Here is an 18,689-nt window from a genome sequence, read left to right as displayed (position 1 = left end):
ATTTTTAACGAAGATTATGATTATAGTGACCGTGAACCATCAGAAAAGGAAATATAAGTTATGCAATGGTCATGTGTGAATTGTACCATGATCAATGTCGAGGATGTTTGAAATTGTGAAGTAAGTTGTTTATCTCTTTGGATATTCTCTTTGTGCTTGTTTAGCATGCCCAAACCCTTCTATTTTCGAAGCTCAGTTAATTTGGAAGTTTTCGCTCAGTTAATTTGGAAGTTTTCACTTACTGTTGACATAATATATTCCATATTTTATTAATAGAACACTGCCTATTCCATGGTTTTTGGCATCTCAGTGTCTGCCTGTAGAAGATGTCAACCAAGACGAGTTGATGTAACAAGAAATCTAGAGGTTGGTAGTAATTTTTCATAATAGGACATTATATTAGCGCTTTTGATTGATTAATAAATGACTTTTTCGTGCAATGAACTTCATCTTGTACAGTTGAAATTTTATCCCGTTATACGAGATAAGCAAATATGAAAGACTTCCCTGGCCCCTAGAATAGTCACAAGGAATATCGGTGTGGATGATCATCAATTGCTGGTGCAAGGCATAATATTTTGGAAGTTTAAGTCCATTATGTATCTATTATCTTATGGTTGATCCCTCACCTTTTGTGTTGCCTCCTGCCTAATGTGGTACCCCCGTTTCATGGTTCCATTTGGTTTACCGCCTTTTCAAATAACCCATGACAGCTAAAAAAAGGTCAAATATATGTTGAATGGACATCCAAAATCTAAGAGTTTAGCTTATATAATATAATCTCATAGTCAAGAGTCATTGTTTTTTTGAAATGTTTCTGGAGGTGACTAGTTGGTTATCTTATTTCAAATGTAAAGGTTGGTTAGTAAGACCGAGAATGATGTTAGACTGCTGTTTAAAAAAATTAAAGCAAGCATTTCAAATGTAAGCATGACTAATACACTCTACGCATCATTATTCTTATACCCCATATCAAACGACCCTTTTTTGTTTGTAGGTTCCTTTTTTTGGTATAACTCTTGTATACGACAAGTTCACCTTGATTTATCAATAATACTTTTTTTCATGATTAAAAAACATAAAAAATAAACAAATAAATAACATAATGGTAATAGTTGGTGTTATTTTTCACCGAAAGAAAAATAGAACAATCTGATTTTATTTTGATTGAAGAAGAAGGAACACTAGGTTTATAAACCAACAAAAAAAACATTTATGAAAGTAAACCTACCTATTTCATTATAAACAAAGACCTATAGAGTTTACAAGAAAAGCAACTCCTAAGGAAAAGATTAAAAAAGTAATTAGCGATAAGGATAAGATAGAAACTAATTAACTGTTAATAAATAAATAACTACCCTACAATACAGAGAACTTGGACTGTTGCAGTTTTTATGCATATTTCTAACACTCCTCCTTTCTTTAAGAGTTGCAAACTCCAAGTTTTTTCCTGAGAAGTTGAAATTTATTGCTTGATAATGGTTTGGGGAAGATATCATCCAATTGCTTTTCAGTTTTTTAATAGAGAAGAATCACGTCACTACTATTTTGAACTTTCCTCAAGCAGAAAAGCTTGATGTCGAAGTGTTTTATTATGAAAATTTCTATTTGAGATTGGTTGTCCATAAACACTTCAGTTCCCTTTGAATGATTCATGTGCAGATCACCAAAAAAAATTATCAACCACAATGCTTGATTGAGTACTGTTGTTGAAGCGACAAACTCCGCCTCTCAGTGGATTGAGCCACATGTCCTGCTTCTTTGAGCACCACAATAACATTCACGAGGCAAGACTGAAACAATATCCAGATGTGCTCTTCATGTCATCTACAGATCCAGCCAAGCACTATTAGAATACCTAAGTAGTTTTAGATCAAATATTTTCTGAAACTTGACATCATAATTGATGGTACCTTTTATGTATTTTACAACTCATTTTCCTGAATATAGATGCACCTCACTAGAACATGCATGGACCACGATATAATGTTTACAACATACAAAATATCGGGTCTTGTATTTGTGAGATACATCAAACAATCGACTAAGCCGCTAAAGTATTTTTTTTCCACTTTCTCTGACCCGTTATTCTTGCTTAGTTTCTTTTTTCTTTTTTGGTTTATAGGAGTACTCATCTTCTTGCAATCTTCCATGTTGAATTTTTTGAGAATTTCCTAAGAATATTTCTTCTGGCAAATGAAAAATCATCCTACCCCTTCATTATTTCCATACCAAGAAAATAAGACATTAGAACAATATAAGTTATCACAAAGGCTTGCATCATTTTTTGCTTGAAATCCTCGGTATGCCTTGTATTGTGTCATCCACATATATAGACATAACAAGAATATTAATTCCATGGTGTTTAACATAAAGAGTATATTCTCAGAGACTCTTTTCAAATCATTTGCCAAGTAAATGTCCATCTATTCGCCATACCAACCCCTTGGTGCCTGTTTAAGTCCATAAAGTGTCTTTCTAAGCCTCAGAATTTTGTCATCCTTTCCGTTCTCCACAATGACTTCAGATTGCTCAACATAAATTTCTTCATGAAGAAAGCCATTAAGTAATGTTGGTTTGACATTTATCTGATATACTTTCCAACCCGATTGTGCAGCACGGGCAAGAAGTAACTTGATCATGTCAAGTATAACTACCAGTGCAAATGTATCAAAATGACCCACTCCACAAATTTGAGCATAACCCTTAACTAAAAGTCTTGCTTTATGTTTGTTCACTAAACCATTTGCATTTAACGTGGTTTTAAAGACCCATTTCAACCTAATTTTCTTTGTGTCTTTAAGTTGATCAAATAGCTCCCAAGTCATGTTCTTCTAAATCATAAGCAACTCTTGGCTTCATTGTACCGAACAGGTTTACATACTGCTACATTGAATCTCTGATATATATTAGAGAACCTTTAATTGATAAATGATCCACCATTTCATCCTGTTGGGAGATTGATTTTTTTTTTCAAGAAACATGGTAGGAGATTTTTCTGCTTTGTCATAAGTGTTAAGGACAAATTTCTTCAAGTTTTTCTTACACCACTTTTCATTTTCTATAAAATTCACATATGTACTAAAGATAATATTTTAAGTTTGTGGTTGAAAGACCTTATATTCCCTTGAAAATGAACTATATCAAATAAAAATTCATGGGACATATTTTTTATCTAGTTGATCTCGTTTAACTTGATGAATGAAGGAAAAACAGTGACCACCAAACACTTAGAGATAATTTAACAATGGTTTAAATCCTTACAAGGCTTAAAATGGAGTTTGGTCTTTCACTTCCTTTATGGGAAGCCTATTTTTAAGAAAAATGATGTATTTTCTGCCTCTGGGAAAAATTCTTTGGCAAGTTCTTCTCGTGCAACATGCATGTGGCCTTCTCCATAATGTCTCTGTTCCTTCTCTCGCTTAATCCATTTGTTGTGGAGTATAGGGAATACCAAGTCGATGATGGATCCCTGCTTCCTCAAATAACATGTCGATCTGGTAAGAAGTGTATTCCCTTCTTTTACTTTTTCTTACGGACTGAATTCTACAGTTATCTTCATTTTCTACTTTTTCTTTGAACTTCCGAAAGATATTAGCAGCCTCTGACTTATGCATGAGAAAATAAATACAGAACATGAGGGTTAGATCATCTACAAAAATGATATAGTAAAGACTTCCTTGTAGTGAAGCAGTCCTTCCAAGTCTTGCTATATCAATATAAATTAGTTACAACTTGTTCTAGGCTCTCCATGTTGTGTTTGGAAATTGAAGTCTATTTTTTTTTCCATATTGATACGCAATTTGAAGAATTTACTTCGAAAATAAGCAAGTCCTTAACTATTTTCAGTTAGACCAACCCTTCATAGAGATGATGTCCAAGTCTCTTCTGACATACTCCTGCAACAGTTTAACCGCGTGTGTAGTTTTTATGGCTCAACTCAATATTGTTTTGGTTTAATATTTGATCACTAACTAAATTCTAATTTTATATGGTTAAGTGGAGAAGTTACTTATATGTGTGGAGAAGTGGGAAACTGGGTAAGTTACTTAGTAACTTCCAACTACCCATTAAGTCACCCACTACTCATTACCTCTTCCAACTACCCATTAAATGGGGAGTTACCTGGTAGTTTTGAAACTACCAATTATCTCCACTATTCACCATGATGGAAGCGTGGAAATGATGTTAAATACACTCTTATTAAAGGGTCCTCTCTCTGCGAAAAAATTATAGTCTTATCTGTCAAAGCAATTCATAAAGTATAGGGCAAGAGAGAGAAACAACTTCTGAAGAAACAAAAGAAAGACTTCCGCTCAATCAAGTCAATAACTATAATGGCAGATTCGGGTATGTATTCTTGACTGTATGATCATAGTAATAGATTAATGTGAAAATCATATAGTTCTACGATCAAGAATAATTGTTAGGATTTATGAATGCATAGATTATTTATGTTTTCACCATCACTAAAATCCTAACATATGCTATCAGAGCTTGGTTTAAGAACTAGTGATTTTTTCATAGAATTAATGTTTTCCTTATTTTAAATGGTAATAGGTAGTATTTAGTGAAATAATTATTCACTATTAAGATGTATTTTATTTTGAAATTATGTATATAAGATTATTTAATCACCAAAGTGGTCTAATCTTTGAAGAATTGATTCAAACTAATAATGATAAACATATATTCAATTATCAAATATTTTGATTCTTATAACTGATATAACATTTATGGATATATTGAAGTTTTTTTGCTGTAATATATTTATGGATCACCCAAAGGTTGATTATTTCGTTATATAACCATTGAACATTAAGGAGATAATTTAGATGTGTCGTTAGTTTTATTTATTTATCTAAATATAATAAATATTATTGATTGACACATTAAAAATGATTGAATAACATTAAATTTGCATCTAAGAATTATTATGTATAAAGTTGTATTTTGATGTTTCGCCCAAAGGAGGACATCAATATACATTCAAGAATTTATAAACTATTTCTTAATGTAATAGTAAGTTTAATATTCATAACTCAAAGTATTAAAAAATGAGCATATTATGTTTACAACATTTTCTCTTCATTCGCACTCTACCTCTGTTACTACCTTAGATGGTCTTAACTCTCAGATTGTTGCGAACAGATCGAATTCCATCTCAGAGTTATAGATCTTGATGTTGCACTTTACACTAAGAAGCCAATTGTTATTATTGTAACTAACAATACTGAAGAAATGTCTTATAATAAGAAGTGGGATTGATCTAACATATTAGGTATTATGTTTATGCAAATGAATATTGCGAACAACATTGAGACTACTCTTCCCAAAACTGAAAATGCAAAAGATTTTTTGAAATTTGTGGAAGAATCCTCTCAAACTGCTGATAAGTCTCTCGTTGGAACACTAATGGGTACTTTGTCCACCATGAAATTTGATGGTTCACGGACCATGCATGAACATGTCATTGAATTGATGAAGTAGCAGCAAGACATAAGTCTTTCGGAATGGTAATAGAAAAAATTTTCTCGTACAATTCATCATCAACTCATTATTATCTGAGTATGACCCTTTCCAAATGAACTACAACATCCAAATGAATACAACACCATGAAAGACAAATGGAATGCGCATGAATTGCACAAAATGTTGGTTCAAGAGGAAGTAAGGCTCAAGAATCAAGGATACCACTCCATCAACTTTGTTAGTCATCAAGGAGTTGGAAAGAAAGGAAAGAAACATGGTAAGGGAAAACAGAGGCACCATAATGTTAATAAGTCCTTTTCTCAAGTACATAAGAAGGAACACAAGAATGATAATTGTTGTTTCTGTAGAAAATCTGGACACTTTCAGAAAGATTGCTTGAAATTTAAGGCATGGCTCGAGAAAAAAGGTAAGTCTAGGGCCTTACATGTCTCGAATCAAATATAAATGAAGTTCCTTATAATACTTTTTGGATCGACTCTTGTTGTACTATTCATGTTTCTAATATGATGCAGGGATTCCATACAACAGATATCATAAAACAGAATGAAAGATATGTTTATATGGGGAATAAATTGAAGACTCAAGTTAAAGCTATAGGACCTTACCGTTTTATTCTTGATACTAAGCGTCACTTAGATTTACTTGAAACTTGTTATGTACCTTCTCTTTCGAGAAATTTAGTTTCTTTGTTTAAGTTGGATAAGACTAGATACTCTTTTAATTTCGGTACATGAGTCAAAATTGACATGGGAATTGTTAATGATCCAGTTTCATTTTCACAAGATATTGAAAGTAATAATTCTGATAGATGGATAAATGCTATGAAAGATGTGTTGAAATCTATGAAACAAAATGAAGTGTGAGACCTTGTTGAATTATCACAAAGTTGCAAAAGAGTTGGGTGTAAATGGGTCATTAATACTAAATGTTACTTAACTGGCAACATCGAACATCACAAGGCCAGACTTGTTGCAAAAGGTTTCACTCAAAAAGATGACATGGACTATAAAGAAACATTTTCACCTGCCTCTACAAAAGATTGACTTATAATTATAATGGCTTACATATCTAATTATGAGTTAGAGCTACATCAAATGGATGTGAAAACAACCTTCCTACATGGAAATTTGGAGGAAGAAGCTTATACGAATCAACCTGAATGAATTTCTAGTAAAGGAAAGAAACACATAGTGTGTAAACTTAAGAAGTCATTATACGAACTTAAACAAGCTTTCCGACAATGGTATCTTAAAGTTAATGAAACTATTGTAACTTTTGGATTAAAGGAAAATACTGTTGATCGGTGTATATATCTAAAGGATAGTGGGAGTAAGTTTATTATGTTAGTCCTGTACGTTGATGAAATATTGCTTGCTACTAATGATCTTGGTTTGTTGCACGATACAGAGAGATATATATCTAGAAATTTTGAAATGAAAGATATAAGAGAGACATCCTATGTAATTGGGATAAAAGTATTTCAAAATAGATCACAAGGATTATTAGGTTTGTCTGAGAAAGTCTATAGTAATAAATTGTTAGAGAGATTTAGAATGGAAAAATTCTCATCAAGTTCTGTTCCAATTTAGAAATAAGATAAATTTAGTCTCAATCAATGTTCAAAGAATGAATTGGAACGTAAGCAAATGAATGATATTCCTTATGCATCAATAGTTGGAATGTTGTGCCATTATCAAAGAAATCTAGGAATGGATAACTGGAAAGCGGCGAAGAAAGTGTTGCGATAATTGTAAGGAACTAAAGTTCGTATGCTCACTTATAGAAGATCTGATAATCTTGATGTGATTGGATATTCAGATTTAGATTATGTTGGTGTTGTGGATACAAGAAAATCTACATTTGGATATTTGTTTTAGTTAGCTAGAGGAGTAATATCATGGAAGAGTGTGAAACAGTTTGTTATAGCTTCATTCACTATGGAACCTGAGTTTGTGGCATGCTTTGACGCCACAGTTCAGGCTAATTGGCTGCGGAACTTTATTTCAGGACTTGGACTAGTCTACAGTATTTCTAAGCTGCTGAAAAAATTTATTCTGATAATACTGCATCAATCTTCTTTCTTCTCTAAAAATGATAAGTATTATAACGGTTCCAAACATATGTAATTAAAATACTTTTCAGTTAAGGAAGAAGTCCAGAAACATAAAGTGACAATTGAACATATTACCACCAAACTTATGATTGCTCATCATTTGACAAAAGAATTACCGTCCAAAACATTTGTTGAAGATGTTTAAAGAATGGGTCTTATAGATAACAATAAATAATTTCTGTAAAGATTTTATTATGTTTATGCAATTGACATTTTGAGCTCAACTATATATATGTTTATGTTATTAAGTGTTTTCTCTTGTATAGGTATGTTAAAAATGATGATGACAAATTTTGTTTTAGATAAAGATATTCTAAGAATTATTGTGGACCCATTATGTATTTGAAAGATTGTGTTAGACAATAGATTAATATTGTAGTGCATTGAAGGGACTATGCCAAATAAAGGGGGTGTACAACAACCATTACTCATATTAGTTGATTTACTTAATAACAACAAATAATGTTGGATTTAGTATATGTTCACATTGTAGTTGAAAATTAAGTAAATGATATTACGTGTGCCAAGTGGGAGAATGTTAATCTTATGGCCTCCGTGTGTTAGTATTTATGGCTCACGTAAATATTTTTTTGATTTAATATTTAATTATTAACTAAATTCTAATTCTAATTGAATAAGTGGAGAAGTTACTTATATGTGTGGAGAAGTGGGAAAGTGGGGAATTCACTTAGTAACTTCCAACTACCATGATGGAAAGGTGGAAATGATGTTAAACACACTCTTATTTGAAGGGTCCTCTCTCTGTCATAATGTTATAGTCTTATCCATTAAAGTTATTCATAAAGTATAAGGCAAGAGAGAGAAACAAGTTTTGAAGAACCAAAAGAAAAGTCTTTCGCTCAATCAAGTCAACAATTATAATGACAGATTTGGGTATTTATTCTTGACTGAATTATCATAGTTATAGATTGATGTGGAAAACTCATATAGTTATACGACCATGAATAATTGATAGGATTTATGAATGCATACATTGTTTATGTTTTTACAATAACTAAAATCCTAACACTTTTGCCTCTCATTCTTACTTTAAATATTTCTTTATTTTAAGAATCCTTGATTAGGCAATGATTATCTTCAAAATTTAATTTGCAACTTTTTTACATAAATTGACCAACACCAAATGTTTGATCTATGTCATGTACATAAAGCACATAAGAAATTGTTTTAGTACTTGAATGACTTAGAATAGCAATGGTTCCTTTCCCTCTTATAATAAGATGGTCGTCATTACCTATTTTTACTTTATTAATGGTCGTGCGCTTCCATTCCTTGAAAAGAGACATGTCATTTGTCATATGATTAGTGCATCCACTGTCAATAAGCCAACACTCGCTCAATGATCTTCTTGAAAAACATATAGCAACAAAGAGTTGTTCTTCCTCCTCACCATAAAAAATTTGAGCCTCTACTTCTTGTTACTGACCATTGTTCTTGCAATTGACAGCTTCATACCCAAGTTGATTACATTTACTACATCTAGCATCAGGCCTTCTCCATTATGTTTGGTGCATGACATTTCTTGTTAGAATTCTTACAAGGAGGATAACTTTTCTTTGAGTGTCGACTTTTTTCCTTTGGTTGTACTTGTTGAAATGCCTTCATCATTCTTCTTGTTCTTCTTCTTTTTTTTTGCCGCCATCTTGAGCCTTGAAAAATAATTCTCCCTCGATTTTTCCTTCTTCTTTCATAAACCTTTGTTGTTCTTGAACCTACAGAGCATTCAGTAACTCTGCGAAGGTGATCTTCGACAGATCCTTTGTGTTTTCCAAAATAGTGGTCGCTTCAATTTTTTCTGGCAGAGTTATCAAAATCTTTTCAACAATACATTAATCATTAAACACGGAACCAAGCAATCTTACGTGTTTGCTGTGTTCAAGATCCTTTCAGAGTAATCTGTGATGGTTTCAGTTTTTTTCATCTTCTACATCTCTAAATCTCTTATAAGATTTAGCACTTGCATACATCTGATACTTTAATCCCCTTCATATTCTTCCATGAGATAATCTCAGATGACTTTTTCTGACTTAAGAGACATAATTCGAGTGAAGGTTGAAGAAGATACTGGTGAATAAAAATAGGACTTTGGCTTACATTTTCTGGTTTTCTGTCTTTATGGTTTTTAATCTGGGCTATAGTAGGATTGTTAGGCAATGAAGGAACTTCATAATCCTCTTCCACTACCTTGCATATATCCATGACATCTAGATATGTTTCCATTGTTACCACCAATATCTAATAGTTATCACCATTAAAAACAAGTGGTGTCATTATGGAAAAACATAATTTTGCTTCTATGATTGATAAATTTGTCTTCTTAATTATAATCCTAACTTTGATGAAACACCCACAGATCCCTCAAGAAACTAACCACTGATATCAATTGTTAGTTTTCATAGATCGAAAAACATAACAATATGATTTTATTTTGTTATTGAACAAGTAGGAAGATTAGTTTTATAAACCAACAAAGAAAAAGTTTATAAGATAAAAAGTACTTATAAAACATATATTTATAGAATTTACAAGTAAATGAACTCTTAAGAATATGATTAAAAAACTAAATAAGGATAAGGATAAGATATAAACTAATTAACTGCTAAATAGTAAATAACTACCCTACAGTGCAGAGAACTTGGACATTTGCAGTAAGAGGGATGATGAGTCCTCATATTAGACTTATCTAAGGCCTTATTTTAATGCAACTATTGTCCTCGATTGTTTATTTTATCTCGATATCAGATAAAAACTCCTAAGTTTAAGGTATTTAAGGAATTGCTAGGAGCATTGAAAACTTATGTACGAAATGGAAGCAAAACGGAGAAAAAGAATTGAAGATGCAAAGGTGCGCATCGCCAAGCACACTTGGTGATCCGCTGTATAGCATAGTTCCACTTTCTATTACAGCAAGTGAGCCCTTAAGTATGTGAATTAAAAGGCGAAGAAAAGGAGCGGTCGGTGTTTCCTCGATCAGTTCCTCATAGTAGAAGATTTTTGTCCATGTATCTAGAATGCAAAGACAAGTAAGGCAACGTGCAAGCGACGATGAACTGAATGAAGGATGATTCACCGAATCACGATTAAATGCGGCGAAAGGATTCGCCAGCATAATTCTGAAGTCTATAAATACTGAACTCTTTTATTATTTAGATATAGAAAATTATAGAGTGAAACAATTACACTTGATATTTTGTTCTTAGGTTTTCTCTCAAGTTTGGAGAGGGTTTTTGTGGAGCATGAAGAAAGAAGCTCTTCTTCCTATTTTTGAAGAGGGTCTTCTCCATTTACCTTCCTTTGGTACTTTAACGTTTAATTTCTTATACCCACTTGATTTCTTTATCATTTTAATTATATTTCATTATTGCTTGATGAGTGGCTAAAACCCAACATTCATGGGATGTGATTTAGCAATTATGGATTGATTGATTTATTGGGTATTGTTTGCTTGTAGCTTAAATTGCATTTTCAAGGCGATTTCACCTAGTGGTTGTGGCTTAATCTAATGGGCTTGTAGTTGCAAATGAAAAATGACCCATGTGTTCTCGTCTTGATCGAGAGAGAGGTTGCGAAACTAAGACCACTAGAATGATTTTCTCAGGAGTGGGTCGACATGAGGTTCAGCCTGAGAGCGTGAACCCTAGTCCCATATTCAAGCACTCGTTTCAAAAAAGCTAGCGTGTATAAGGAGTAGGTTGGTCAGTTTAGACGAGTGAGTGTCCGAGAGGAACCCATTTGTTATGGATAAGTTGCCCAAAAGGGAACTTACTTTCACCTAAATCTTAGCCTAGTAACCATTGTTTTGTGAAATTAGCTACCCATATCATGTACCCACCACTTTTATCTTCACATATACAGATCACACCCCAAGAACTCTCTACCATACTTTCTCTCACAAACCACTGCACCATTTTAGGGTTTCAACCACAATTATAAAGTGTGGCCTAAACTAGCAAAGAGTGTACCCTTTAATTAAAGACAACACTTTTTGACTTTAAGCAACACTTTTTAGGTGGTGGCCTATAAAGTCGTAACCTCTCACCTTAGGCAACACTTTTAAAGTGTTACTATAGCGACTACACTTAAAAAGTGTTGTTGATGAGGTACAAAGGCCACGCTTTGTAGCTTCTCATTGGCAACACTTTATAAAACTACACTTTCTAGCGTGACCTTTGCGCTGTTATTGACCACGCTTTAGAAGTGTAGTTTTTTATACGTCAGCAACATTAACACTTATAAAGTGTTGCCGTTTAAAATGTACATACTATATTTTATAATAAAAAAGCCACACAAATGGGATCCCTCTTTGTAGCACCCCGAAGCCAAAACAGATCAAAAACCAGGTTTACAGAAAAAATATTTACAGATCCAACCAACGGTGGCATCGACAGAACGTAGCCTGACCCACGGTCCGTCCTTCACAACAGTCGACGGGATCAAAAACTCCCAAAAATTTCAGCCCAAAAAAATTGGTTAAGTCTTGGAAGACGGACAAACTTACGGTCAGTGGGTCAGACAACGGTCCGTAGTCTGTGACCGTCGATCGAGACCCCCATTCACCTAATCTCTGACAAGAGCTACGGATGACCAGCACGATCCGTAGGTGGACCTACAGTCCATAGGTATGACTGTAGATGGGAATTAGCAGACAATTAAGGGTGAAATGCAGTTGGGTCAACTTCAAATTGTCATAACTCTTAGCACAAAATAAATTAGGTGTGCCATGACCTACCCACAGATAGATAATTGAATTAGATTTCCATAGTCATCGACCTTGCTAATATCACACCTCTGAGTAAAAAGTGATGCCCATTTTAGTAAAGGCATGTCGAATAGGCCCAGTCAACGTACCTAACAACGAGGCGTCGGTTAGACGACGGACCGTCAAACCTGACCGTCGTTTGGCCCGACAACAACTTTCCCAGGGGTCTTTTGGACCTTTCCCACTTTGTTTAAACCTTAAGTTACGTCGTTTTGACCCTAAATAATAAGATTTTAATCAGTTTAAGCCTAGAAACATAATTAAAACATATCCAAGTCAAATCATTAAATCAAAACCTACAAAATTAGAAGCAAGAGAGGAGAAAAAGCTCAATAACCCTAGTTCAAGAATGCAACAAGCTCCAAAAGTTCCATCCCCGAAATTTAAGTATTTTCCATGTATTTCATCACCAGGTATGTGGAATTTCACTAGTGGGTTCCTTTCACCCATTGGGTCCCTAGTTTTCAGTCTGATTCTTGATTCCCATATTATGATTAAACCTAGGTTTTCTAGAACGTTGTTAGACCTTCATGAATTTATAAAATATATGTTCCAAATCAGATTATCATGTTATTACTCAAATTATCGCATGAATTTCAGAACCCTAGCTTTGTATTTCCTTAGTTCTTCCATTACACATGCTAGGTCAGATATTTTAGACACTTCATATATACATGCCTTAGTTATAAATGCATAATTTCCAGATTAATTATTGCATTCTCAATTTGCATGTTCAGTTTCGAGCTTTGCAGCATTTACACAAATTCAGACATCATCACTAAATTTACAGAATTCATTGGGAGTAGCATAATATCGAGTTGGACTAGGGTTTAGCATACCTAATAGTCCCAGAACCACTAGCCAAGAAGATTGTATGTCCTTTGTGGGCAATTAGTTTAGTGATCACGCCAACGTGCGTTTATACCTTTGTCAGGGTATATTGGGCCTCTCGATGTGGCGTATACATCGGACTTCACATTTAGCTCATGTGATTTCATTATCGGTTATTAGTATCTCCCACAGTTCAGTCAGACTCTCTGCATTGACCATTTATCAGTATATTCAGTATTCAGTTTCAGCATGTTATAAATTGGTTATTGCATCCAGTCAGCTAAGAATTCAATTTATTATGTCAGATTATTATACTTGCTTTTATGCTTGTTCAGTTATGACTTATTCACTTTTACTCTATCCTACATGCTCAGTACCTTTCAAGTACTAACGCATACGTGCGCTACATCTTCTCATAATGTAGGTTCAGGTTCTCAGCATCAAGATCACGCATAGATCGATTTCCGATCTCCAGTTCAGCAGATTTATTTGTGAGTCCTCATTTTCCGAGGACAACAGTCATGAGTGTCATTTCAGTCTTAGTCATTTAGTTTCAGTTTTTGCTAGATTTAGATGGGGGCTTGTCCCAGTATTTCTAGTCCAGTTTAGAGGCTTATTTCAGACATAGTTAGATTCAACTTGGTATTGAGTTAATATTTTCTTTGTATTAAACTCATCAGTTTCATATATATAAGTTTTAGCATATGAGTATTCCACATCTTTTCATTAGAAATTATGATTTAGCTTCCGCAACAATTTATATTCTTTAGTATGCTCATGCACATGCCAACAATATTAGCTTGGAATCACTTGTGGGCCTTCCGTTTCCACGTCTTGGGGGTAGCTCGGGGCGTTGCACTCTTGCCACACTTTCAAAATGTGGCAATGTTTTCTAGATTTTTATAGCCACAATTTCTAATTGAAAAATAATAATTTTTGTTTGGATAGATCATCTAGTATTGCAAAAAAAATTAACAATAGATTAAAACAAGAGTTTTAAGAAGTGAAAACAAAGAAAATATAATAACAAAATAGGATAGATGCAAAAAGTTATTTGACTGTGGCTTCCACACGAAGGGGAGCTCGAAATGCCACAGATAGCCTTATTTGAAAATGACTTTAATACTCCAGCTAGCTATTTGACTTATGATACTTGGCTTCCAGCAAGCTCAACGTCCATGTTCTCCCCTGCAGAAGAAGAGGAAAATTTAGTCTAGTAAACAAAGAAATAGAAAAAAAAGAGAGGAAAATTGTGACAGATAGGATAGCTTTCAATGAAATTATGAATAAACAAATGACTTTTATTGACCTTTCAACTTTACTGTGTGGCCTTGAATTCAGTTACAGGGAATATGCTGAACTTGAATTTTATGTTTTGAGATATCATCTTAAGTTTCAAAATATCTTTTGCAGATTTTACATCTTTGATTGTGTTCTCTAACCTCATCTCGTAAAGGTTACGTATATCAGCATGCTCAAATGGCACAAGGTTGAGCTTATCAGACGAGACAATCTTCATGGAGAAGTCCTGCAACATTAACCAGAAGAATCAGGCCAAGAGCAGCATTATAAATTCAAGGGTTCGCTCATAAAATGCACCAAAGTTCCATTTAGCAGAAATGCAAGTACTTACCATAGGTTTTTAATAATTCTTCGTTTACCTCCTGTAAATACATATAATCATCTAACCTCATGCAATATTAACCTCTTGATCGCTAGAGTATCTTTAGCATCTTTCTCCAATTTAACTATTGCAGGCATATCTAACAAGCCACACTACCATATTAAAAGCCAAGAGTGAATATGGCAAGTAGTGTCTAAAATAGTAAAATTCAAACCACATTGTGTATGATGTTGGTTTCTTCATTCCAACTACCTAGCAAATAACTCAGATCAACAGTGACAAGGGAGGCAATCAGGTAACTCTAATACAAGAGTTTAATTTGAGACACCTCTACAATTACATGCTAGCAATAGAACATATCCAATGCACTAAAAATTATATGCTCTATAAGATACCGAAAGAGCATGGGAAGAGAAAGCATTTGACAATTCAGAATCTAAAAAAAACAGTAGATTGTTCAAATTAGAAAACAGTTGCCTTTCTACACAAGCAATTCAACATTAGAGTTCTATTGAACATAGATATACCTGAAACATGTAAGGTTCCTTTACAAAGGAAATAATTGCATAGAAAGCTTCCCAAATACTTTATAAGAAACTTGAAGGACTCTTTTGAAGAGATGCAAATATGAATGGGAGTAAATGAAGAATGCGAAAATTTTAAGCAGAGGTTTCTCCAGAAAATACAAGTCATTCACTCTTACCCCTTGGTTTCCTTCAAAATGATTGAGATCTTAAGAAACATCCCTCTCTGATCTTCAACTCCAAGATTCCACTCTTTTAAAAAGCTATCTATTTTTTTGAAAGATGGATAGATATGTTCAACGACTTTTTCATTCATGGCCATATTAAGGGCCTTCATCTACACAAAGAAACGGCTATAAGGATTATCCAACAGGTTGTAGAGATTGACCAATCTGAAATAAGAGGAAGAAGAAAGTGCGCTGTGACACCAGAAAAAAATACTCTAGCAATTGAAGTTATTAATTTCAAGACATGATACATTTTTTAAGTGAAAAGCAAGCTTATCACTTGGTTGTTGGGAGAGTGTAATGGATATGAGCTCTGCCATCTTGTGTACTTGGTCTGAACTCTCAGTTTTCTTGACAAGGTTGCAAATTACAGTAAAAATGCACTCAAGATCTGAGGTAGAAACCAATTAAAACAGAATAAGTAACTTAAAAAATAAACAAAATTCAGAAAACATAACATGCAAAAGGATGGTTTCAATGTGCCGGACAATCAGAGGTTGTTTCACATTGATGAAGAAAGAAGAGATGCCTATAAACAATGCAAGAAGAAATATATATAACAAAATCTTAAAAATGAATCACTCAAGGGTAGATATTCTTATAACTTGTGACTCATAGATGAATGGACTACCAGACATGCAGATACACTTATAACTTGTGATCACAGTTAGGACAGTAGGAAGCATTAAGACAAAGGTGCAAGCAAAAAATAAAGAAACAATAGTATTCTCTTTCAGATACCATGTCTTCAACATGACAAGTTATCACGTAGAATGCACCACACCTTCCTTTACTCTGATATGCATCTGAGCATGTTTTGCTTTTAAAATTTGGCTATCACATCTCTCCTGGATGTGTTACCACATGAAAATTTTCCTTTTTTAGTTTAAATACTATCACATACACTCCACAACACGTTACATGATGATTACCATTTGCTAGATGCTTTTCATCAACCATCCAATAATAGCATCTATTTTCACAATAGGAGAAGGGGAAACCGAAAGCAATGTATAATTAAGCTTTTTCCATCCCCTTTCAAATAAATAGTCATTTGAACTTATCGTAAAACTGTTACAACTTAAGAGGTTGAACGAGATAGTTTATAGGCTTAGATAGATAGACGTTTATCAGTTGAAAAATACTATCACATACACTTCATAACATGTTACAGGAAGATTACAGATTTTCTTATTTAGATTAAATGCTTCAGATGAATAAAAAAAATCAGAAATCAAAGATAAAATGTCTATTTATTTAGACTTATTGTTGTTTGGTGCAACTAATCTGACTTCAACTCTAGATTGAAAAATGACTTATTAAACCCCAACTCTAGTATTTTCCAAAGAGACCAAATGGAAAAACAAAACAAGAAAAGAAGAATTAGGCTTCAATTTTGAGATGAAATGTAAATCAATCAAGCCATTACAAACCTTGTAAGAGTTGTTCCCTTTCATCCTTTCAGGTAATCCATGAACTTAGTCTCTCCTCCCTAAAAACATGTAACTTTCCTACTTCGATCTATGTCAGAGATAAGGTCTGAAACATATGCATTATCGCTAAACAAAGCATGTAGATTACTGCAAAACTATGCCAATTAGAATGTACAAAGAAGGAAGTGCTCATCTCTTGAATTAGTCACATTAGTTGACGAATTGGAGAAGAATTCTGTGCATTTAAGAATAGGGATTAGGAAGAATGACATTCTTAGTCTTCAATTCATCAATTCAATCACCTAATACATTTTTATATAATATTATGATCAGAGGAATGATTTTTATCCAACGCCCTATGGAGTCGTTGTTTCTCTATGAAGGATTAGTAACACATGAAGTATTACAGGATAGTCATACATATACTTTTGTTCCCGAAGCTTGTTTCAAGTTGAAATCTGTGCTTGAAGGTAGACAAGTATATACACAAACAATTAAGAAGGGAATAGAACCAAATACCCATATTTATAGCTCTTTAATCTCTATGTACTCTAGTGTTGGTAATATGGGATTTGCAAAACAAGTTTTTCCCTTCAACTTCATGATTACCAATTATATGAATTAGAGTTTAGTAGAAGTGCCCGTTGAGAATTTGAGATCATCGATAAGATGGGAAATAATGATGCGCAACCTTCAGGGGATGTTAAGAATGGTATGCACGATAACACGCTTTTAAAAAGATAACAAAATTACTTTTCTTGATTAGCTTGAAACGTTTTCAGACAGAAACTCTTAGCCCTGATTTGATGGCGAGTAGCATTATAGGTCATTGGGTAGCTGGATAGGATTTTCAGATTTTTAGCGACTTATTTCATATTAAATTTCACCAAATACAAATTTTCTTAATGGGATTGACATCAAAAAGTACTTTTTCTATTAAAACAGAAATTGGTTTTCAAGAATAAGATCTATAGAATCCTTAATCAATTTACCAGACTATAAATATCTAAAAGAAATTAACATAAACTAGAGAAAGCTTAAGTAAAATCCATATAAGACATTAACATACCTGAAAAACTGATGGCACAGCAAAAGTAGTCATCGTCTTTCCAATTCTAGAAGACCATTACACAACATATCTGAGCATTGTAAGAAAAATGAAAAGAGCGACGAGAATATTACAAGCAACTTGAGTAATTAATATAGAATAATTTGCAGAAGCTGATGAGAAAGTCTATGAACAAAATCTTCACGAAAGCTCTGTATGTGATTTGGATCCTTATTTTTAGTGTACTGATTCTCGAGAAGAAAATCTCTTATGAGAATTCTGTATTTTGATGGAGAAGTAAATATTTTTTGATCAAACATCTTTGGGCCAATAGAGAATTTATGGGTGGAAATGTGAAGTAGAGGGAAAAAGGGTTTCGCAGCTCGTATATTTATTTGGGCAAAAAATAGAGTGAGCTTTTATTTTTTTATTTATTCATTTTTTGGCCAATTAGAAATTGGAGGGAGTACAATATTTTAGTGCTAATTTTAGAAAAAAATTATAATGCAACAATTGTAATGTGTTATTTTTAAAATTATAAAAATAGCACACTTTGAAAGTGTTGTCATATATGTAAATAAGTATTATCAATTATATCATGATATAACAACGCTTT

The 18,689-nt window shown here is 33.3% G+C and overlaps 1 long non-coding RNA gene across 1 annotated transcript; it reads right to left on the bottom strand.

Annotated features, from left to right (window-relative positions):
• Nucleotides 1–14,161: 14,161 nt before the first annotated feature.
• Nucleotides 14,162–18,406, bottom strand: LOC114075625. Its single transcript, XR_003576016.1, has 3 exons — nucleotides 15,545–18,406; nucleotides 14,660–14,745; nucleotides 14,162–14,405 (listed from the first exon to the last, which is right to left on the bottom strand). It is a non-coding gene; the product is annotated as an uncharacterized LOC114075625 (long non-coding RNA).
• Between the last annotated feature and the right edge of the window lie 283 nt (nucleotides 18,407–18,689).

The sequence above is a fragment of the Solanum pennellii genome, chromosome 1 (genome assembly GCF_001406875.1).
Source record: "Solanum pennellii chromosome 1, SPENNV200".
NCBI lineage: Eukaryota > Viridiplantae > Streptophyta > Magnoliopsida > Solanales > Solanaceae > Solanum > Solanum pennellii.
The sequence above is the reverse complement of the archived record's forward strand: the minus strand, read 5'-3'. Positions and strand labels throughout refer to the sequence as shown.